The sequence below is a fragment of the Ambystoma mexicanum genome, chromosome 14 (genome assembly GCF_040938575.1).
Source record: "Ambystoma mexicanum isolate Mex_15411 chromosome 14, UKY_AmexF1_1, whole genome shotgun sequence".
Classification (NCBI taxonomy): Eukaryota; Metazoa; Chordata; class Amphibia; order Caudata; family Ambystomatidae; genus Ambystoma; species Ambystoma mexicanum.
Window position 1 is genome coordinate 151,814,070 of NC_090940.1, and position 21,670 is coordinate 151,835,739.

A 21,670-nucleotide genomic window follows, 5' to 3' on the forward strand; every position below is an offset into this window, starting at 1 on the left:
GGGGTCACATGCTCCATGATATATCTGCAGATGTGCTTAAGAATATTAACTACACCCCAACGATGTGGGATCATACTTCTCAACATGCCCAGGCAATATAAAGGAAAATAACACATTGGGTCTCATTATGAGTTTCACAGTATGGCAAAACCGGCAGTATTTCAAAATACACTCTACTTTACTGCTCTGCCCGATTAAGGGTTTTGGAGCCCATACACCAAAGAACCGTCTGCTCGTGATTGGTGGCTTTACTGTCACTTACAATGGTGGTACTGATCCAGGTGGAAGTACTGCATGTGGTAATGTGGTTATCTCCAATGCAGTCCTGTAGGACTTCATAATGAGGTCTAACAGTAGCCCTGAATTCGGCTGTAGTTTACCGTTATAGCATGTGGTAACAGTAATTCAGTTTGGCAAAACTCATAATGATGCCTTTTGTGTTTTTTCATTTAGTAGAGCTATCGATTGTGATGTATCCATTTAATGTTGTTGCTGGAATAATGTATCTTCTCTGTAAGACTTGGAATTGGTTGACCTGGTAATGGATTCCGTTTCTTAACATGGTGAAACATTCTTTTCTGAGCATTTGGGGAATAAAACAGCCCACATTGCTTGCATGTCTCTTGGACCCCTAGTGGAACTTTCTGATGTTCTACCTGTGTCACATTTCAAAGAAAGTGATGTAATTCAAGGGCCACCACACTAATATAACAGGTTTTAGTGGTGGTATATGGAGTCGCCATCCGATGATTGGTCAGCATCCCCCTAAGTTATTAGGTGAAGGGATGAGGGCTTGTTCGAACCTTGACCTATTATTTCTGATGTATTCGACTAAGTATCCTCGCATTCGTCACCCAGAGTGTGGCGTGACTTTTATAACTACATCCCTGTGGTTGCCCAATGTGGTCAATGCCTTAGCTTGTGAATGGCTTTTCAGGTGTTTACAGATTTATATGTCTTTGACGTACATCTAGATTTTTGGATAGGAAAATAAACTACCACCAAAAAAGCCAAACAGTGCAGCAAATAGGAAGAGGAAATAGCACATGGAAAGGATGACGAACACATGATACAGAAGGAGGCACAGAGTACGCCACATAGGCTGTTGAAATAATACCATGAAACGGAGGATGTACAACACGCTGCAAAGCTGGGGTGCAACTGTATAGAAGTGGGAAGGAGAGCAACCCGCTGTAAGTGAGAGAAGCTTGGGCAAAGCCATGCAGAGACTGTAAGGCTTGCAACTCAATTCGTCCTCGTAGCCTCGGCCAAGCATTTGGAAAAGTAAACGGGGACAAGCAGTTGAACCTGCCAAAAGCAGTAGGGCACTCAATCCCTGACAATTTAGAGACTGCTTCTAGCAGTTGGAGTGATGATACCATGGTGTTTGATAAGAGTAGAGACTGTGTTAAACAAATGATGTGCTGCATTCTAGGATTTGGAGTCGCAACACCATAGCATTTGCAACTAAGAGAAAGGACTGTGTGAAATAAGTAACAACAGGCATGCTGGCAGTTGGAGACGATTCTGCAGCCTATATAACCAATATATATTCACTGTGTGAATCTTTGCATTTTCTGAGTTGAAGTCATCCTCCCATTGCATTTTCCAACGGGTGTGATTAAGTTCAAAGTTGAAGGCTTTCTAATTGCACTTGGATGAACTTGGCAGTATAAGGTTCAAGGAAAGCCCCCGACCCCCAAGGCTATGTAGTCCATAACCAGCCTTGGCTCCATGCTTAGTCCCGGTACCCTGAGAAGATTTTGAATTGAGAATGAATCTGATTTGGACAAGTATTTGGAGAAGGATTCTTTTATTGCGTCAAAACTGGCGGATTTTAAGTTGTCTTGTTTGGCTAAAACCGACAATTTCCTTCTACTAGACTGTGCCCCGGTTGGGCTTCACCGGTCCTTGAACAGCTTCACTTTGCAGCAGATAACTTTCAGAAAATGAATCACACCAAATTCAGGATTCTTCGCTTCACCAGGTCAAAGAAAAGATTGTCTTTTAAATGGGTCGTAGAAATAATTCTGCTATTTATGGTTTCCAGTTTAGTGTACCTACGCTTTCCTATTTTTGATAAGCCTAATAAAAGAGACCTTATGGATTTGAGGAACAAATTGTTGGCTTCTGCAGGGCAGATCTGGAATTACGTAAAATACAGTAATTTTCAGCCCCGCCCCTGGTTACATTTTATGAGGGCAAGGTCGTCCCAAAGATCATCTATGGGTTCAAAATCATGCACTTCTGGGAATTGGAGTACATAGATCAGAGTGAAACCATAATCTGGCCGAGGGTCCTCAGATTGCCTAACTGTGCTCCAATGGTGGCTATGCGCTGCAAATTGGGTCTAAAGTCCCTCACTGTTGGGGCGAAATGGCACTACCTGTTGCTCTTTTGACATTTCTGGACCCTCCGACCGACACGATTTACTTTGAACTCACCCAAGTTTTTGCCTCACGATGTGAACCTATTATTTGCTCTTTTGAAGAATAATGCAAGAGTTTTCTTATTGAGGTTGGTTTGGGGGTGGAAGATTTAGTTAAATGTTTTGTACGAACATGTTTGTATGGTAGCTGTAGACACCTTTCATGCTTACCCCTCTTTCTCCCACCTCACATTAGAATATGCGAAATTGGGTCAACTGACTCTATACCTGTGGACTTTTGCTGATTATAGGTCGAGATTTGACTTTATGCATTTTAGATTGGACACTATCTTAACGCTGTCAGTTCTGTTAAGGAGGAAAATGATTCCTTTTGATGCAGCATTTTGTAGGTTCTGTGCTGATGGTATTATCCAATAAACACTGGAACATGTGATACTTTGTTGCCTGGCACTAGTGTTACCACATAGTATGTTTTTGGGTAAATTATTTAGAAACACCAATGGTTATGACCATGGAAGTTGTTTGTATGGCTACCCTACTACTGTTGCACTTGCCGTTTTAGAGTTTTTAAGGCATGCTTTTAGAAACCAGTTTTAGAAGTACCGAAATAATTGTCAACGTTTTATGCAGTATGAATTGCTCAATATGTTATATCATGATTCTTTTAATTCTTAGTCCACATGGTGGCTGGGTTATTGTAGGGCTAATGATGATACAATATGTGATTTCTTCTGTTTCTTTCACACTATTTATTTATTTTGAATTCTGAATTTTCATATTTGTAAAAGTTGTTTGACACTAAACGCAATAAAAGAAAATTTAAAAAATTGAGAATGAATTATTTCAAAACATTTGACTTGTGATTAATGCAAAGACCCTATTTTATAGTATACTACCTTTACTGAGGATTTAGTTCAAAGATGAGTGACTAAAGGAAATTCCCAAACAAACAATAATCAGACTAGTTCTCTGCCCAGTCGGATCAGGTCCCTTCTTCCTCAGAGACCTCTCTTTTGCCTTTTCTGCCAGAATGTAGATAGTCTGGCCACCAAACCATGGAATTAACTGTCCCAGTTGTTACAGTTCACAAATGGATTACCTCACTCTTTTGTGACATTGTAGACTTTAGGGAGATCCGGCCGCTTGGTCTGAGCTAGATTCAAGCTTCTGGGGGTTCTGTACCATATAACTCATCCCTGTTCTAAAGTCTTGTGAGCAGACACACCTGTCTCGACATAGACAGCAGGGAGAGCTGGAGAGGCGTTACTTGGGTCTGCCTGGGCTTCCACTTCATTTCTCTTTTCTCTAATCTCTGAATAATGTCCCTGACACCTGGTCATCCAACGTCCCTCCATCTGACCTTACAGAACCTTCCTAATCTTGCTAAGTGGTGTTTTCCACCAGGATACTTTCCTTATCTCCTGTTGCTCTTAGTTCAACTTTCACCTCTTGGGATATTGCCACCTGGTCTGCTCGGATAAGTGTCCACTGTTGTCCATTCTAAACCACCTCCCCCTCTAAGCGCCACCTCTTAGAATGCTCCTGATGTATAGCTCCAGACTTCGCTGCCTTCCTTACCACCTCCTCTTCAGTGTGTTCTTTCTCCCATTATTTCTGTATCAGTCTCTCCCCTAAGTGTACTTCCTCTGCATCAGAACCTCACTCTGCTATAGCCATTTCCTCCTCATCCTTGGTTCGCACCATCTCCTCTTGCCCATTGATTCTTAGCACTTCTTCTTGACTTCCACTATTTCGCTTTGATGTTATCCCCCTGCAACCATCCTACCCCTGATGTTATCAACCCCTAAAATAGTCCCTTCACTCTTAACCACCTCCTTCTTGACTGTCACTTCCTCCTGTCCACACGCACCAGCTGAAGTTGCCCCCTCCTTCTTGACTTTCTTCGGAGAGGAGGCAGAGAGCATTGAGCTGCCAGACCGAAGGAGAAATCAACCGCCGCCGGACAAGGTCCTGTCACCAGCTGACAGCAGGCACCATACGCCAAGACCTGACAGTGAGGGTGTCAAACTTGTGTTTCGATTGCTTTCTCCCTGACATGCACTGACACAGGAATACTGGGACGCGGCCAGAGAGCGGCAGCAGTAGGAAAGCCGAAACGCACTGAAGAAGCCTGCGAGGGGCTAATGGTGAGCATAGCCTACAAAGGGCTGAAACTGTGCATAACCTGAGAGGAGTGGAAATTAAGGATAGCCTTAGAAGGGGTGAAACTAAAATCCGATCCCACTGGGAAGCAAGCAAGGGGCTGATCATGACAGTATCCCAGAAGGGGCAGAATACACAACAGAAGTAATGAGGCCTGAGAGGCCAGCAAGGCTATGATGAGCCGAGATTGAGAATACCTCACAGGGGGGGTGAAAGGAGACCCAGAAACCAGCGGCCTGAAGGGTCCGCTAGCTCAAGTCGAGAAAAGAGAAATGCTGCACAATATCACATTCTACCAAAGTGAAATAGATACTTACTCTAAGTGTCAATCTAAGCAATCTAGCGAGTGCCACCCATTTGTACGCAGACACCAACTATAGAGAGAGAGAGAGAGAGAGAGAGAGAGAACGAGAGAACGAGAACACACCAGAGAACACACCAGAGAGCAAACTGGGTGAGGGTCAGAAAGCAGCCATCAGAAGCCAAAGAACTGTGAAAATAACGTATTTGGGCGAGTTTTATTATTTAGTGGTAGGGCGGGTATAGGTTGGAATAGGTTTGGACAGAAGACACAGGCGGCATCCTGACGAGCACCCGTTTTTTATTCTCTTCATGGTTAGGGAAAGTTAATCATGCATATAGGCTAGTTGAGGTTTTCTTTTCTTTAATAAACATTGTTGAATCATGTCTTCTTGTCCACACAAGTTCGCAGTTTGTCTGCAGCATTGGATTTTGCAATTCAAACAAACTTCCCTGCCCATTGTCTGCCTGCAGACTGTTGACTTGCATCTGAGGCAGTGGCCAGCTCACCTGGGGTCAGAATTCCTTTCAAACTTGGAGGTTGCAGAAATGCTGTCAAGGGATTTACCAGGAGCAGGCTCACAGACTCCGGAAGCAGATGATCTGTTTCCCCCCCATGTAGTGCAAATCAGGAAGTGGGAAGTGAATTCCAAGATTGTAACCATGCCTGGTGAAGGCTTGGTGTTAAAACTGCAGGGGAATGCACAACGGAGAGAAAATTCTTGCCCCAGACATATCTCAGTACACAGCTGCAGACCCTCACAGCCTAGAGGGAGGGAACAAACCCTATACATTCCTGACACCCCAGTTAGTCAGTGTGGGCCTTTGGGTTAATAGATTGGAGATTGGAGGAGGTTGTCTCAAAGAGTTGCTCTGTTTATGGGTATCGTTTTTTCTGGAATACACCATTAAATATTTAAACGTGAACTCTGATAATACTTTAGCAGTTGCATTAAATTATTTTAGGAATGAATATATTATCATGCTTCTCCAGCATGGGGTCTGGCATGGATTCACATGCTCATGAATATTTCCCGTCGTCAGGCTGGGAATCCTCGGTAAAGAAAAAACCAGTATCAGTTTCGTTTCTGATCTGTCTTTCGTAGTAATAACCAATCACTGGTCTCTGCGTCATACTGACCACAGCCAATGACTGCCCTCTACCTAAGCACCGCCTCTGGCAGCCATCTTCAGATTTTTACCGCACGTTCATGTGTTGGGATCCTCGTGCTATTGCTCTCGAGCGTTAGTGCTATTTTTTTCACGTTTTTTCTCAAAAACTTCGTTTTTTCGGTCAAAAGAGCCTCAAGCTCCATCGATTCTCCATCCGATCAACAGGGACCCGTGTCGGATTCGTCTGCGCCCCTCAAGGGTGAAGATTTCGTCGAGCTACGCTTTTGGAGGACTCCAGAAGTTTCTCAGGCCCGGTCATGGCCCAGGAGAAGGGGAGCTCGACGCCCGGAAAGCTGTTCAGGGTCTGCCCTGGATGCCAGCTGCAGAACGTCTTCAAGGAGGACGAACACTCTTTTTGTCTTTACTGCCTACATGAGGACAAGACGCACGTGGAGAAGGACTGTGCGTGTTGCGGCAACATGTCGGAGCGGACCATGAAGGACCGCCATCAACGTCTCGCCAACTGGCTGGAAGGGAAGAGCCCGTCCGGCGAGAAGAAGAGGAAGAAAGCCGAGCGGTCTTCTAAGACCTTTGAGGACGCCCCGGCGACGGGGGTCCAACATAAGGCCAAGCACCGCGAGTCCGCTGGCACCGGGAGCGCTGAACGGTCGGGCTCTACGGGCACCAGGCAGGGCGCACCCTCCCCGGCACCATCAACCACGAGCCAACGCTCTGGGTCGGGTAAGAGGAAGGCCGAGCACCCGGCGAAGCTCCTGGAGAGGCCCCGGTCGAGCTCGAAGGCGGAGGGGGAGCGAGGCAGTGTCCCCCCCCCTCAAGGATAAGGCGGTGAGCGCACCTAGGGTGGTGAAGGCCTTAACCATCCGGCCAAGCCCTCTATCGAAACTGTCGCGGCGGCCCTGGCTCAGCCTGTGGAGGCTACACCAGTGGTGGCGACCTCGGGGCTCAGAGTCTCCCTGCCACCTCGGAGTGAGTCCTCTTTTGTGCCCATCGATAGGACCCCCGTGAAATCCCCCGTGGGGAAGAAAAATGGGGGGCAGGGCGTCGTCGTAGATTCGGCCTCAACCTCGGAGGAGGAGCTGGTCGAAGTCTTAAGCCATGGCCTCGGCGTGGAAGAAGACCGGCCCGTCGGGATGGATCCCGACGCAGGTGACGACGACATCGTCGAGGGTACCGACGGGGCCCCTGATCGCCCGTCTGATTCCCCTCTGCCAGCGCCGCGAGACAACTCGGCGGCCATTTTGTTGGCTATACAGTCCTTATGCTCAGAGATAAGGACGAGACTACCGTTGCCGACGGAACCTCTCCCGTCGGGGGACCCAGAACCGGGACCTTCTGGTGTTCCCCCTACCAAGAAAAGAAGGATCCACCCTCCGCCTCCTTTTCAGCCGTCGCGCCCCTTCCAGCCCTCCTCCCCGTCCACCCGAGGGGATGATACGGGGACTGACACGGCAGCGACGGGTACGGACGACGAGGTATACGACGAGGATGTACCGTCGTCGCCTCCCACCAGGGCTTCCCCGCCCGACGAGATTGGATCATTCCACTCCATGATCACCAGGGCATCCGAGTTTTTCCAACTCTGCCCTGAGGAGAAGAAGAAGGAAGGTTTCCTTTATCAGCGGCGCGAGGCCAAGAGGAAGACGGTCCTCTCAGTGCCTCTATTGGACGACATTTGGGATGAGGGCCTCACCCTCCTCAAGAACCCTTCCACGACGCCAGCTAGAAGAGACCGGTACGAGAAGAAGTACCGGGTCCCGGACACGGCCCCCCTGTGCCTCCGGGCGCCTCCGCGGCGGCCAGGAAAAAAGCGGGGGGGGTGCGGCCTCCACATCGACTTCCCCACCGGACGGCGAGGGAAAGAAATTGGACGCTATGGGACGCAGAGTCATCTCGTCTGCGGCGACGACGATTAAAGCGGCCAACGCCTTGGCTATCGTGGCCCGCTACGACAGGGAGCTCTGGTACAAACTGGCTCCCCTACTGGACTTCTTGCCGGACGACAAGAGGGCAGAGGCCCTGGAGATCCTGCAGGAAGGTGAGGTGGCTTCGGACCACGCCATTACCGTTGCGACGGACATCGCCGACACTGGGTTCCGCCAGTTGGGCAACGGCGTTTGCCTTAGGCGGCGTGGATGGCTCAAGGCTACGGACTTCCGTCAAGACGTTCAGACCAGAGTCCTGGACATGCCCTTCGATGGGAACAACCTGTTTGGGAAAACAGTGGACGATTCCCTTCAGGCCATTAAAGCGGACACCGAGACGGCCTGGGCCCTTGGAGTTCTGCAACAACGACGGACGCCCTTTCGGAGCAGCGGAGGCAAGGGCGCCTCCAAAAGTTCCGGCGGCGGTTTCTCCACCTACCGTCAAGCGGCCCGCTCGTCGGCTCAGGAGGCCTACAGAGGACGAGGCAAGTCTGGCGGACCCCGCCGTCGTCGCCAAGGAGGTTAAGACGGCAAAGCCTCGTCGAAGCAGGATTGAACCGACCGTGGGGTCGGGCCCCCACCGAAGCACCCCGGTGGGAGGCCGGCTGGCGAGCTTCGTCAGCGTGTGGGAGTCCATCTCCACCGACGGTTGGGTGCTGGACGCCTTGGCCCGGGGCCACGCGCTCGAGTTTCAAAGAAGGTGTCCGCGCGTCCCCCCCGTGGCCAGGAAAGAACTTCACGTCCCTCAACTTCTCCTGGAGGTAAAGGCGATGCTCAGGAAGGGCACCATCGAACTCGTCCCAAAGAGGCTTCGGGGCTCCGGAGTTTACTCGAGATACTTCCTCGTGAAGAAGAAGACGGGGGGATGGCGCCCCATCCTGGACCTGCGACGTCTGAACAAGTTCATCAAGGCGCAAAAGTTCCAGATGGTCACGTCCTGGGTCAGCTGGAGGAAGGAGACTTCCTGTCGTCGTTGGATTTGGAGGATGCCTACTTCCATATTCCCATCCTAAAGGGGCACCGAAAATTCCTCAGGTTTGTGGTCCAAGGGCGTCACTACCAGTTCAAAGCCCTCCCCTTCGGACTACGGTCGGCACCCAGGGTATTCACCAAGTGCCTTGCACCGGTGGCGGCGCAGCTGCGCCGCGAGGGGATCCACGTCTACCCCTACCTGGACGACTGGCTCATCCGAGCCAAGACGAAGGAGCTCGCCGTGGATCACACGGCAAGGACCGTCCAACTTCTCACGGACCTGGGATTCTCCGTGAACTACGCCAAGTCTCACCTGGTACCCGCGCAAAACGCACTGTTTCTGGGAGCGAAGCTCGACACAGTGTCCCTTCTGGCCTCCCCGTCGGAGGAAAGGACCAGATCCATCCTGGGCAAGGTACAGCGGATGTTGGTTTCCGACGCGGCCAAGGTGAGGTCCATCAAGTCCCTCCTCGGAATGATGTCTTCCTGCATCTACCTCATTCCCATGTGCAGGCTCCGGATGCGCCCGTTGCAGGAGTTCCTGGACGCGCGCTGGATCCAAACGACGGGCAACTTCGAGGAGAGGATCACACTCGACGAGAGTTTCCGCCGAGCGGTCCGGTGGTGGGGCAACCGCACGCATCTGACGGCGGGCATGGACTTCCAGACCCCAGACCACAAGGAGACAGTGACCACCGATGCCTCCCTGGAAGGGTGGGGAGCGCACACCGAAAATCTGCACGCGAGAGGCCTTTGGCTCCCGACAGAGAAGTCCCTCCATATCAACGTCCTGGAGCTCCGTGCAGTGTTCTGGGCCCTCAGGTCCTTCCTTCCGTCCCTCAAGGGCAAGGTGGTGAGGATCTTCACCGACAACACCACCACCATGTTTTACATCAGGAAACAGGGCGGAACCAGGTCCCCAGCGCTGTCCAAGGAGGCGCAGGACCTGTGGCATTGGGCCGTCGCCCAAAGGATGTTTCTGGTGCCGTTTCATCTGGCAGGGATAAAAAACACCATCGCCGACTCACTCAGCAGAGAGCTGCGCTCGTGCCACGAGTGGGAACTACGGCAGGATCTAGTGGATCGCCTCTTCCGACGGTGGGGCACACCCCAGATCGACCTGTTCGCGACGGCGACGAACTCCAAGTGCCGGAGGTTCGCCAGCAGGTTTCCCCAGGCGAGGAGCATGGGCGATGCTTTCTCGTTCCCCTGGGAGGGCCTGTTCCTCTACGCGTTCCCTCCTTTGCCACTGCTAATCCGGCTCGTCAACCAGCTCAAGAGATCACGGTGCAGGATGATCCTCGTCGCACCTGCGTGGCCGAGGCAGATATGGTTCCCGGACCTTCTGGACTTGTCAGCGTCCCCGCCAATCAAGCTGCCGGTGGGTGCGGATCTACTCTCCAGGGAAGGAGGCGCCATCCTCCACCACGACCCGAAATCGCTGAACTTGCAGGCCTGGCTCCTGCAGCGCTAGAGTTTGGAGGATACGACATACCGGCCGACTGCAGAGAGGTTCTTGCAAAGGCCAGGGCGTCCTCGACTCTTAAATGCTACGGACACAAATGGAAGAGGTTCTCTGTCTGGTGCCACGCACAGAAGATTAACCCTCTATGGATTACGGCTCCCCAGGTACTGCCGTACCTGCTGACGCTGGCCAAAGCTGGACTGGCACACGCGTCCATCAAGATTCATCTTGCTGCGATCTCCCGATACACCAGAACCACGGGCCGGACGTCCTTGTGGTCTCATCGTCTGGTGAAAGAGTTCATGAAGGGACTGTTCAGATCATTCCCGCCGGTGAAGGCTCCGGCCCCGGCGTGGGAGCTCAACGTGGTGCTGACCAAGCTCATGGGACCTCCGTTCGAGCCTCTGCACTCGGCCCCGTTGAAGTTTCTGTCGTGGAAAACAGCGTTTCTTGTGGCCATCACCTCCGCACGACGGGTGGGAGAGATCCAGGCCCTTTCATGCAAGGCCCCGTACTTGACTTTTCACGACACGAGGGTAGTGCTCAGGACGCACCCCTCCTTCATGCCCAAGGTACCGTCGAACTTCCAACTCAACGAACCCTGGGTGTTGCCTGTGTTCTTCCCGTCGCCTTCGTCGCCGGCTGAGAGGACTTTGCACTCGCTGGATGTGGCTAGAGCGCTGAGGTTCTACGTGGACCGCACAAAGTGTTTTCGGAAGACGTCACAACTCTTTGTGAACTTTGGACCTGTCAATCAGGGGAAGGCTCTCTCGAAGGCTTCCATTTCCAGATGGCTCTCCGGCTGTATCATGTACTGTCATCGGTTGGCAAACCGACCGCTGCCTGGCCGTCCGAGAGCCCATTCCACCAGAGCGATCGCAGCTACCACGGCGTTCCTTTCTGGTGTGCCCCTGCTGGACATTTGCAGGGCTGCTACGTGGAGGTCGACGCACACCTTCACGAAATTCTACTGCGTCGATCGGGATTCCAGGGAGGAGTCCAGGGTCGGCCAAGCAGTGCTGCGCAACCTGTTCGCCTGAGGTGAGCCTGGTGAGGAGGTAAGATGCTTAATGTTGAGTTTGAAGTACTGCTTAATGTTGAGCCGTTGCCACCTCCCGTGGTTGTGCATGTGTGTACTGCTATGTATTCTTTATTCATGAGCATGTGAATCCATGCCAGACCCCATGCTGGAGAAGGAACAAGTTACTTACCTGTAACTGTTGTTCTCCAGCATGGGTCTGGCATGGATTCACATGCGAACCCTCCCGCCTACCCCTCTGCGGCTCTTCACTTGGTCATACTGCCACTTCACGTGCTTCCAAATCTGAAGATGGCTGCCAGAGGCGGTGCTTAGGTAGAGGGCAGTCATTGGCTGTGGTCAGTATGACGCAGAGACCAGTGATTGGTTATTACTACGAAAGACAGATCAGAAACGAAACTGATACTGGTTTTTTCTTTACCGAGGATTCCCAGCCTGACTACGGGGAATATTCATGAGCATGTGAATCCATGCCAGACCCATGCTGGAGAACAACAGTTACAGGTAAGTAACTTGTTCCTTTATTTTCACAGGTCTCTCTTGCATAGTGAGTTTAAAGCACCTGTAGTAACTTTTGAAGATGCTCCAAGGAGTCTACCAGAGGTGAAAAATTCACCAAGGAGTAATTAAATGATTGTTAGGTGGAGAATTTAAATGGCAGACCTCTGGTTTTATATCAAGAAAGAAGGTAATATATATGGAACTTCTGGGTTTAGAATAAGAAATCTGTCTTTATGAAGAAGGACATACAAAGTACTGAGGTTATGTTTTGTGTTTTGGAAAAAAAACGTACTTATTCTGCATGCTTTACAAGTGAACAGTGCTGTTTTGTGTACTTGATATAATAGTGCATACAACTAAACATGTGGTTTAACTGCCACAGTGCTTGCGAATGTTGGATTTTGACTTCATACTCATGTAGTGACTTTGCCTTAAACATTTTGGTGTGATTACATTGTGTCCAAAATAAAAAGAAATAGATGTCCAGTCGTAAGTAATAGTCATCACCCTAAGAGTGTTTGAGATGACCTTTGTATGCTCAACATGTTTCCATTTTACACTCTGTTCTAGAGAAAATCAGGATCAATTATATTATAAATATAATTACAGGTGTAACCCAAAAGGTGTGAGAATTCTGTGGTCCTGCTTAGTGGATGCTTGTTCAGTACTCTGTTAGGATATAAAGGACAGGTGTTCACGTGGGTAAAAGGTAGACTCCGCATTCTAATTAAAGTTTCTTTTTGATGAAAAAATAAGGGATTGTGTAAGTTGGCACAGTTTAAATTGATGGCATGCACAAGACTTAATAAGCTCTCCTTGCTTGCTTTGTTTTGCAACCTACACTTCCTGGTCCAGGGTTCCCCTGCACTGTTGAAAAATTAAGTTGCCTTGCCTAATATGCATGTTTGTTATGCTTCTGCAAAACATGGCATAACTTACTTGTGGCTATTGCTGAAAGCACATTGAGCTGAAGAAGACTTTTGGCGGACAAACTACATTACCCAGAATTCCTTGGCTGGTGCAGTGACTGTGGGAGCAATCCTTCGAGCCACCCCGCCCCTTTGTCTATTAAACCGGTGAAGTGAAGCTGAAGCGGCGCGGGCAAAGCGCAGCGCTGTCAAACAGCACTATTGATATGATGAAAACATCTTCAGGAACCGGAGAGCCCACTGATATTAAGCCCGATTCTGCTCCAGGATTTGTTAATGATGAAAAACTACTAGAAATTGCATAACATTTTAAAACTACTAAATGCACATACTGTGAGGAACCTAAGGGCTTCCTCTCATCTGATCCCCTTGGATCTTCCTGTCTGGTGGCCAGGTAAGGAACATCGCTTGTGGATCCTGACGCTGGGGGTGGATATGCGAGGGAGGATCACCTGGGTGGAGGAACCTTGGAGAGTGGAGTAAAGGTGCCTTTAGGTGAGGCATGGTATCCCCCTTTCCCTTGTCACAATACACCCTCCCCTCCCCCAACCTTCAAAGGTTATTACCACTCTTCACCGCTGTTACACATTCCACCTATATCCCATTTAGGTCCCTGGAAGACTGGGACGAGGAAAAGACGACTAGGAGGAATGCACACTTCCACCTATGTACACCACTTTGGTACTGGGATGAGGAAGAGGACTGTAGAACACCATTCTGAAAGTCAGGCATGTCCCAGGGAGAAAGTTAATTGGAGTCAGGCAAAGGACTTGCACCTGCAACCTCTTAAGAGGCTACAGGTGCATATAAGGAGGAGTAACCCACACAAGAGTGAGAGACCGCCTGGGAAGCCAGGGCGCCAATGGAGCAGGTTGGAGAGGAGAAGCCGATGAAAAGGACGCTGGTGGCTGCAGGCGAGCAGGAAGGACACAGAGCCTAAAGAGAGCAGTGAGAGAATCCAGAGCCCTGCATAGCTCCAAGCTGTGTGTCCCCAGCTGGATCTGGGGACACAGAAGCTTCCACTTCACTGTAGGAGGCAGCAAGTACGTGCGGTGGAGACAAGCGCCTTGCCTCTGGTGCTCCCAATTTAAGAGAGGGGAGCGAGCGAAAGCAGAAAAGGATCGCGCAAGCACCCGGAGGAGCTGGCAAATACCAGTGAGTGGCAGGGAGAGGGCACTCCTACCGGGGCATTCTGGCGGGTTAATCTGGGTCAAAGAAGGGTACAAACAAAAGAATGCATATTGTGAAGGGGTCTGGAGACCCAAGGGACATTGAGTATCGAGAGAATGACCAAGTATAACAAATATTGAATACCAAACTAAAGAAAAGTTATGCACAAGTGAAATGAAAATACTGCACAAATGGAGAGAAAGTGATATGTATTTACAAATAGAGTGAAATTTAAGGAAAAAACATTTATGAACAATGTGAAAGCGAAAAGCCAAGTGAAAACCAGTAATGAGAATTGGTAAAGCACGTGAAAGGCATATAAGAGGCATCATTGGTTAATGTGAACGCATAGTGATAACGAGGAATAAACACAGCAAAATGAAGTGTGTGAAACGCACATGTTGGCAGAGTCAAGATACTGCTGTGAGAAACCAGAGGGTGTCTCACCCGCTAGTCTCCGGGGATCTCTCCCTCAGGTGGCCAGGACACACCCATCGTCTTTGGATCCAGACCCTGGGGGTGGACCAGTGACAGAGGATCACCTGGGTGAGGGATCTTCGGGGAGTGGGGTGAGACCGCCGATGGTGAGACACAGTATTCCCCCCTTTTTTGTTCATCCACCCCATCCTATTTTGTAGGATTTTCCAAAGTCCCAACTCCCCCCAACCCCTTTTACACATACACTGGGAAGAAGGTGACTGAGAGTAACCAGACTAACTCTTTCACATCGTAATGGACATGTCCGGTTAATCGGGTCAGGCAAAGCCAGCCACCTAACACTAAGTGCATACACCTGATACCAGTTAGCTCTCCTCACACAAATGAAAGGAAACACCTAAAGGCACACTCTGTGCAAGGCAGAACACGAGTATGAGCAGACCTTCTGGGACCAAGGCACACCTACTGGAGCCGAGCAACTGACCAAGGGACCAGAGCAGGGGGCCGAAAGCCCCAAGCGTTCACCACTGGAGGTTGTTGCCTCTGATAGTCCGCGAAAGACAAGTGGAGAAGGCCAGATCCCACACATGAAGATTGCATTGTGTTTCAAGGACACCAGTGACCCTCCTGGGTGAACGGCAGAGTTGGGGGTTCGAGGCGAAGCCTGTGGTACTAACCTTGACTTGTGTATTGGAAATACCAAAACAAGAAAGAAGCGCACACAGCCGGTGAGTTGGCAAGCAAGCTTAGAGACCGGTGTGTGTGTTAAAGTGAATGAAGTAGCAACATTATATCACAAGTGAAGGCTGCACACGTGTGGGTGAGACATGAAGAAAGGCAGACCTGTGAATTCACTTTAAAGTAAAAAGCAGCTGTGGGATCAGCGATACTAAGTAACGGAGTGGTCCGGTGAATAGAAGCCACCCATTGGATAGTCTCAGTGAAAGGTACATTGTTTGAAGCTATAAAGCGAACAAGCAGAAAAAGCGAATAAAACAAGACTAAACCTGAACTTTGAGTCAAAGTGGTCCTGTGTTGGTCTGTAAAGAGAGCCATGCACATTTGAAAGTCTTTGACATCCGAAAGGGGTCCAAGCCCGATTCAGAAAGACCCGAAGTACAATACGTTTGGGGAAGGGACCCCCCTTGCAACTTTGTGTTGAACTATGGCGTGAGAGGTTTGAGCCTGACAGAGGGGCACCTACGGGAACTGTGTGCAGTAATGTAGAGGAGCAGTTTCATTCCTTTGCAGGAAATCCTGCCCCCCTTCTTCCTATATGTTGGAAGCCTCAGATTGTGCCATGCTTGACACCAGCTATTGTGACCATACCACAGCGAGTATTCGAAAGAAGGTATCCACTGAGACAGCCCTATCTAATGTACCCCCGATAAAACAATCTGAGGGAGGAACTCCCTGGAGGAATATGAAAAAGAGTGAAAGTGAAGCCAATGACATCACAAGAGACGAGGTGATGCACTGAGCATACTGGCTGAAGAGAATGTATGGATCTTACAGAAACTGATGACGAAGTCAAGAATCTAGTAAACTTTCATATGCAAAAAGCATATTGCACAACCATTCAATTATTGTACAGATGCTGAAACGCAACTAGACGAAGTGATCATGGAAGCTGGCTATATGTAGTAAATAGACTGCAGGCGAAGCCTCCATTGTATAGTAGCTGGACATCGGTGTCATGAATTTAGTGAGCCCAGACCCATGTAGAGGAAAGGCCGGGAGCTGTGTCGCAGCAAAGAATAAGCTGAGATTGTGGAAACAAATGGCGAGGCGGTCTGGCCTGATACCAAAGTTAAAGCAGCGAAGACTGGTTATCTATTCTTGAAGGCAGTGAACGTGTGAAGCTGAATCATCTCTTGCTAAGGTGCAAAGAAAGAACACCAAGTGTGCCAAGTTTTATTTATTTAAGACATTTAAATGCTGCACAATGGACCAAATCTTGTTCTCCTGTCACGTGAGCCAAGGATGGAAATAGAGCTGAGCGTGGAGTACTAGAACAATGATTGTGAAAGCATGTACTCCCTTATATTCCCAGAGACAGTACTTTGCAAGGCCATGTTCAAAGACAATCTGCATGGCAGAAGGCATGGGTGATGAGAGATGTTGGGCTAATTGGGTGGGGAGGTAAAGGCAAGTCCACCTCCTGGCACCTGGGTATGAGCACAAGTGCTGCTAAGTGAAACAAATGTTCCATCCAGACGTGGAATGAGCGTGCCAACCAATTATAGAGGGACATATAACAAAGGGCCTTATAGTTTGAATACCAATAATACACTGTGTACTTAATAGTGTTGAAGATTACATGTTTTTAGAGGTAGGCATAAGTTGTCCACCTGATAGTAGATAACCAAGCACAATCCCAGCCCTGTAGAAAAGTATTCTTGGATGTTCCCCTTGAACGTATCAGAATCCCTCGTAGGGTTTTCTCATTTGCCACGTTTGCATATAAGGTTGTTTTTATGAGAAATGCACTGAGAGCTCGAGCAAACGTCAGTTGATGTCCGTTAAACTCCCTGTTTTAGATAATTGTTAATAAAACAGCAACCTTTGCCATCTTCCTGAGTTGGTTTGATTATTTGGTGTCAGAGTTATTCTGCATCCCCAGCCATTGCAATCACGATACCCAAAGGGCCATATGCTCAGTAAGGTATGTGCCCGGCAGAGGCTTTTAGTTTGAATATAATTTTGAAAGTCAAGAAGGAGACTTGAAAGTGGAAGTCCAGGCGGGCCTCAATCCACGGTTTATAACTGCTTAGAGTGTTAAAAACCGGCCAGTGTGTGCCATCCTGCCTATAAGGATAGCCTTACTCTGTGAGGTTTAACGTGAGTAGGAGAGTTGGTTCAACTACCTTTTATTCTTTTGACCACTGATTTTTCCTTTAAATACATTTCTCCTTTTTACACTTTTTTGTACAAGAGATAGGGCAGGCATTAGATTTTTGTTAGCATAGGCTATTTTGATTCGACAGACTCCACTAGGACTGTTTTGTTTATCTTTTGATGGTCGACACTACTCCCACCTTACTTATAGGGCAAAATACAACCCCAAAATTTTAAATAAAGGTTTAACAAATTATATACATTGCATCAGTGCCATACTTGTGATACCATGCCTTCCATACACTGCCAAGAAGAAACAAGAGTGCAAATGAACTAATGTCACATGTTCAGAGAGGAAACATATGGTGGCAAAGTAGTCCAATGAGAATCAGTGAACATGACAAAGTGCATAGGGTTATTGGTTGCATGACCTGTCAAGGGTGGCCCGTGTAATCTGACAACTACGCCAAGACCGAGTAACCCCTACTTGGAGTGAGCAAGGGAAAGAAGGAGAGTAAAGTTTTGTCTCATCAGTCTGGAAGTAACTAAAGAGAAGGAAGAGCCAAGTGAATGGTTGAGAAGCCTAAGAGATAACCATTCATACTGAAAGCTGACAAAGTTGAATTAACTGTGAATTGTGTTGAACTTGGGCAGGGGAGCTCTAAGACCTTTTAATGGAACTGTTTTGAACCTGAGGAAGAAGCTGAAAAAAACCAAGAGCAGGACGATGCTCAGAACTGACACAGCCAGACTTTTCAGTTGAACTTTACGACACAGACTATCTGTCACACTCTACTGCCGGTCTTACCTGTTTGTCCTTTGTCACTTTCTTCTTTGAAGGTTTCTCTGTCTTCCGGGATGTCCTGAAAGGGGCCCCTAGGGGTCCCTCGTGCCATGGAAACAAGGCAATTACCATACACGAAAAGATGCGCCAGACACGAGGTTTCAAATTCCCAATGCTAGGGTTTATTGCAAGCAAAAGATAGTATCAATTGGCCAATTCTGATCTCACGCCCTGCGACGTGAGTTTCCTAGACCTCGAGGGACGCAAGAGAGCGAATTACGTACATCAGTTACATATATACAAAATGCATATCATACAATCAGCAAAGTCATGTTCAACACCCCTCTTCCTTTGAACTCGGGATGACGATGGACATATCCGACGAGTATGACGATTATAATGCTTTCGATGTCTATTCTAGTAACAATGTGCAATTTAGAAAGTGCGGAGGCATCTTTTAGAACACGGTGGTTCTGTTCTTAGAAGCAATCTGTACACGGGGGAAGAGCCACATTCCAAGCTTTGCTATCTATGAGGTACTATTTGTGTCCTGGGAGCCGACACGTTCTAAAGGGTTTTGCGAAGGGGGGCCGTAAGAGAAGCATAATTCAAGCCTTTAACTGTATTATTCTGACATATTCTACCATGGTACGAGACTGGCTGGCAGCTGTGAAGTGATTAAATGCCCTGCAGCTTCCTCCCAAGGTTACAGAGAGGGAGCGTGGGCATTCCTCTCTGGGCTACTCATGAGGTGTTTCAGCAAACTCTTCAGTCCCACGACCTTGTCCTTTCATATTGAGACAACAATGTTAACAGTTGAGCAGAGTAAGCAGAATCCGCAAGAATTGCAAGCTGCAAAGCAGTTTTTAGACAGAAAGCAATGAGCAATGGTTAACAAACAAAATGGTGATTCTTGCTAAAAATGGCCGCTCGTCGGTCAAGCATAGCAGTTTATATTTCTATAATTTGGTGCATAAGACGGTTGGCCCACGGCCATCAAGTTACGTCTATCATTCAAATGAGGGGTATTCATTTTTCCAGATTGGCAAACCCTCCTTTTGGCCGTGTGCCAAACGTCTTATTTATTTATTGTATCCTCCTCTTCTGAGGAGGAGTCTGGGGTATCTATATCTAAATCCTCTCCATCATTAATATCTATCGCCATGAATTGTTTTACTATTTTTGTTTCCTCAGTGTCTCTGTTATTCCGGTCATGTGTTTGTTTTCCTCTCAACACCATGTGCATACATCCCTTAGTACATCCATCAGTTATTTCAGTGCATATTATTGGTAAGCATTGTATGCAACACCAGCATGTTATGAATACCCCGAGTACCATCATTAGTATCGAAATTAACTTCCATCCCCAAGACCGCAATAATCCCCATAACCAGGATTCTATCCCCCAACCCCATGCTTCAGTAGAGAGTGTGGAACTTATGACATGTAATTTCCGGATCGCTTTAAATATCGTAGGGGAGTAGTCATCTATACACACAGCATGCAGTTTTTACGAGCTTGCAAACTCCCCCACGATCAACTAATATTATATCGAGAGCCATCCTGTTTTGGAGTGCCATCAGTCTTATTCCTTTTTCTTCTAACGTCATATTCAATAAAATATCCGTTGTGGAATCTATTGTTTTTTGGAATATTCCAGACAGTTTTCTTATATTGTAAGAATATTCTATTTGGGACAAGAACAGTATAAATGATTTGGCTATATTCATTGCTATCATTCCATCCTCACTACTCCTTCGAGTTCTACCTTTTGTTCGTCTGGCTACTTCTGCTGTTTCCAAGAGGAACACTCCTGGAAACAGTAGACCTAGGTAGCATGTACCTCCCCAGTTCCTAGGTAACCATGGATATGCTTTTTCTCCACATATAAAATAAACAGGGTCTCCCACGTACACAGGTTCTATTTCATGTTTTAAAACCACTGTGTTCAGGCAGTTGCTAAACGTTCCTACTTTATAGGAACCCTTTTTCTGTAGACATAGGGGAGCAGTTTTGGGGCTGTGATCCACTGTATAGGCAGGGGGCACAGCATCTTTGTTCCATTCATCCCTCATCCGAAATGTCATTACTGATGTTCTTTCTGCTGGCGGGGTTGGTCTATTCTGCCTATGTAATCTATCTAGTCTTGTTATTTTTCGTGTATTCTTTCTCACGGGTTCTAGTGCAAACACGCGAGCTTTTTGGAATATGGAACAACCCACAGGTCTCATGATTACTTCCTCAAATTCATTCATATTGGTCTCATCTAGCTGACCCGTATTGCTCTTGTTCCATTTCCCAAAGAACATTGGACTTAACGTTACTTCACAGGAATAAATCAATGGCAATGGTTGTGCGTACCAGTCTATCCCTTTCCCACCGTGCTGTGGTAAATGGGCGCAAACCCAGCAATCTTTTTTCTTTAACACTGCATGGTCATGTTCATGATGAGCAGCAATGTATTGTTGCCGTATCCTTCTCTATGTCTCTCTTCCATTGGGGGCAAAGTACCAGTGATTACATGAACCGGGCTTTCAGTAGCTGCTTTTGGCAAAAGTGTTTCTAATGGGTATACATACTCCAGGAACAATAGTGTAATAGCTGTTATTGTTGGTACTATCATACTTAAGAAACACAGGACCAATGTCCAAATCAGTACCTTATTCCTTTTACCATGCTTTTTTCCTAAATTTACAGTCTCTAAATCTATTATCTTTTCAGCAGGGGTGCAGGAGGAGGCTGAAACCGGTCTTGACTTGTTCTTCATCGTCCTTCTTCTTGTTGGCGAAGTTCGTTGTGAATGTCTTTCGTTCTTGATGCCAGAAAAGTTCAACGAAAAATGTCACAGTTCAATTCTGCCAGCCTTTTCACAGCCTGGATCATTTATCCACTCCCGAGCAAGATTAGTTGTTCTTTCTCCCACTGCTCAGACGATTTCTGAACAGTTCTTTATTGATAGAGTACCATGTGCATCCAGCTTGTTCCACTCTGGCTTAGGACACATGTACTCTATCAGCCTTAGTAATTATGTGCTACCAGCTTGTCCTGCTCTGGCTCCTGACACATGTACTTTTATAAGCGCACCGAGGAGCCGTGAGTCTTGAATTGTCCGACTTGCACAATTCTCACACTTCTCTCCTCTACGCCCCTGGTTCCTACTCCGTCCGTGAGTAGAACCAGAGGCCAAAAAGAAAAGCACCAAAGATCTGTGGATCACTTTGCCTGTCGAGGCCGCAGATTATATCGATTCACTCCTGCTATTGTATGATCCGTGAATAGTGCCGTTGCATTTCCCGTATCAGGCTCAGTGTCAGCCTGTGGCACAATGATGGGCAGCGATGGGCGTCGTGGCAATGATGTAGTTTCTTTCTCTGGCTTTGGTGCATTCGCGAGAACTGGTGGGCGCCAAAGGGGTGCACGCGTTGTTTCTGCTCGTGTTTGCAATGCAGGGTTTGTGTCGCTCGGCAGTGATGTTGTTTCTGCTAAGCAACGTTGAGGCACTTTCCGCCTTACTGGCAGCCTCCTCAGACTCTGCTTCGAATTTCACTTCTCGTTTGCGCTTTGTTTCAACTTTCACTTCTCGCTCAGGCTGATGCTGTGGCACTGGACTGGCAACAGTTTCTTTC

The 21,670-nt window shown here is 48.1% G+C and overlaps 1 protein-coding gene across 2 annotated transcripts in view; it reads left to right on the forward strand.

Annotated features, from left to right (window-relative positions):
- The window catches only part of MIDEAS (mitotic deacetylase associated SANT domain protein), a 1,134,261-nt gene that overhangs the window by 322,616 nt on the left and 789,975 nt on the right, over window positions 1-21,670 (forward strand). The window contains exon 3 of one of the 2 annotated variants that reach the window (XM_069638766.1): window positions 11,918-12,072. The exons of the other annotated variant lie outside the window; for it this stretch is intronic. The gene's annotated coding sequence lies outside the window, so the exon portion shown is untranslated. The remainder of the gene's footprint in view (window positions 1-11,917; window positions 12,073-21,670) is intronic. 2 annotated transcript variants of the gene reach the window in all.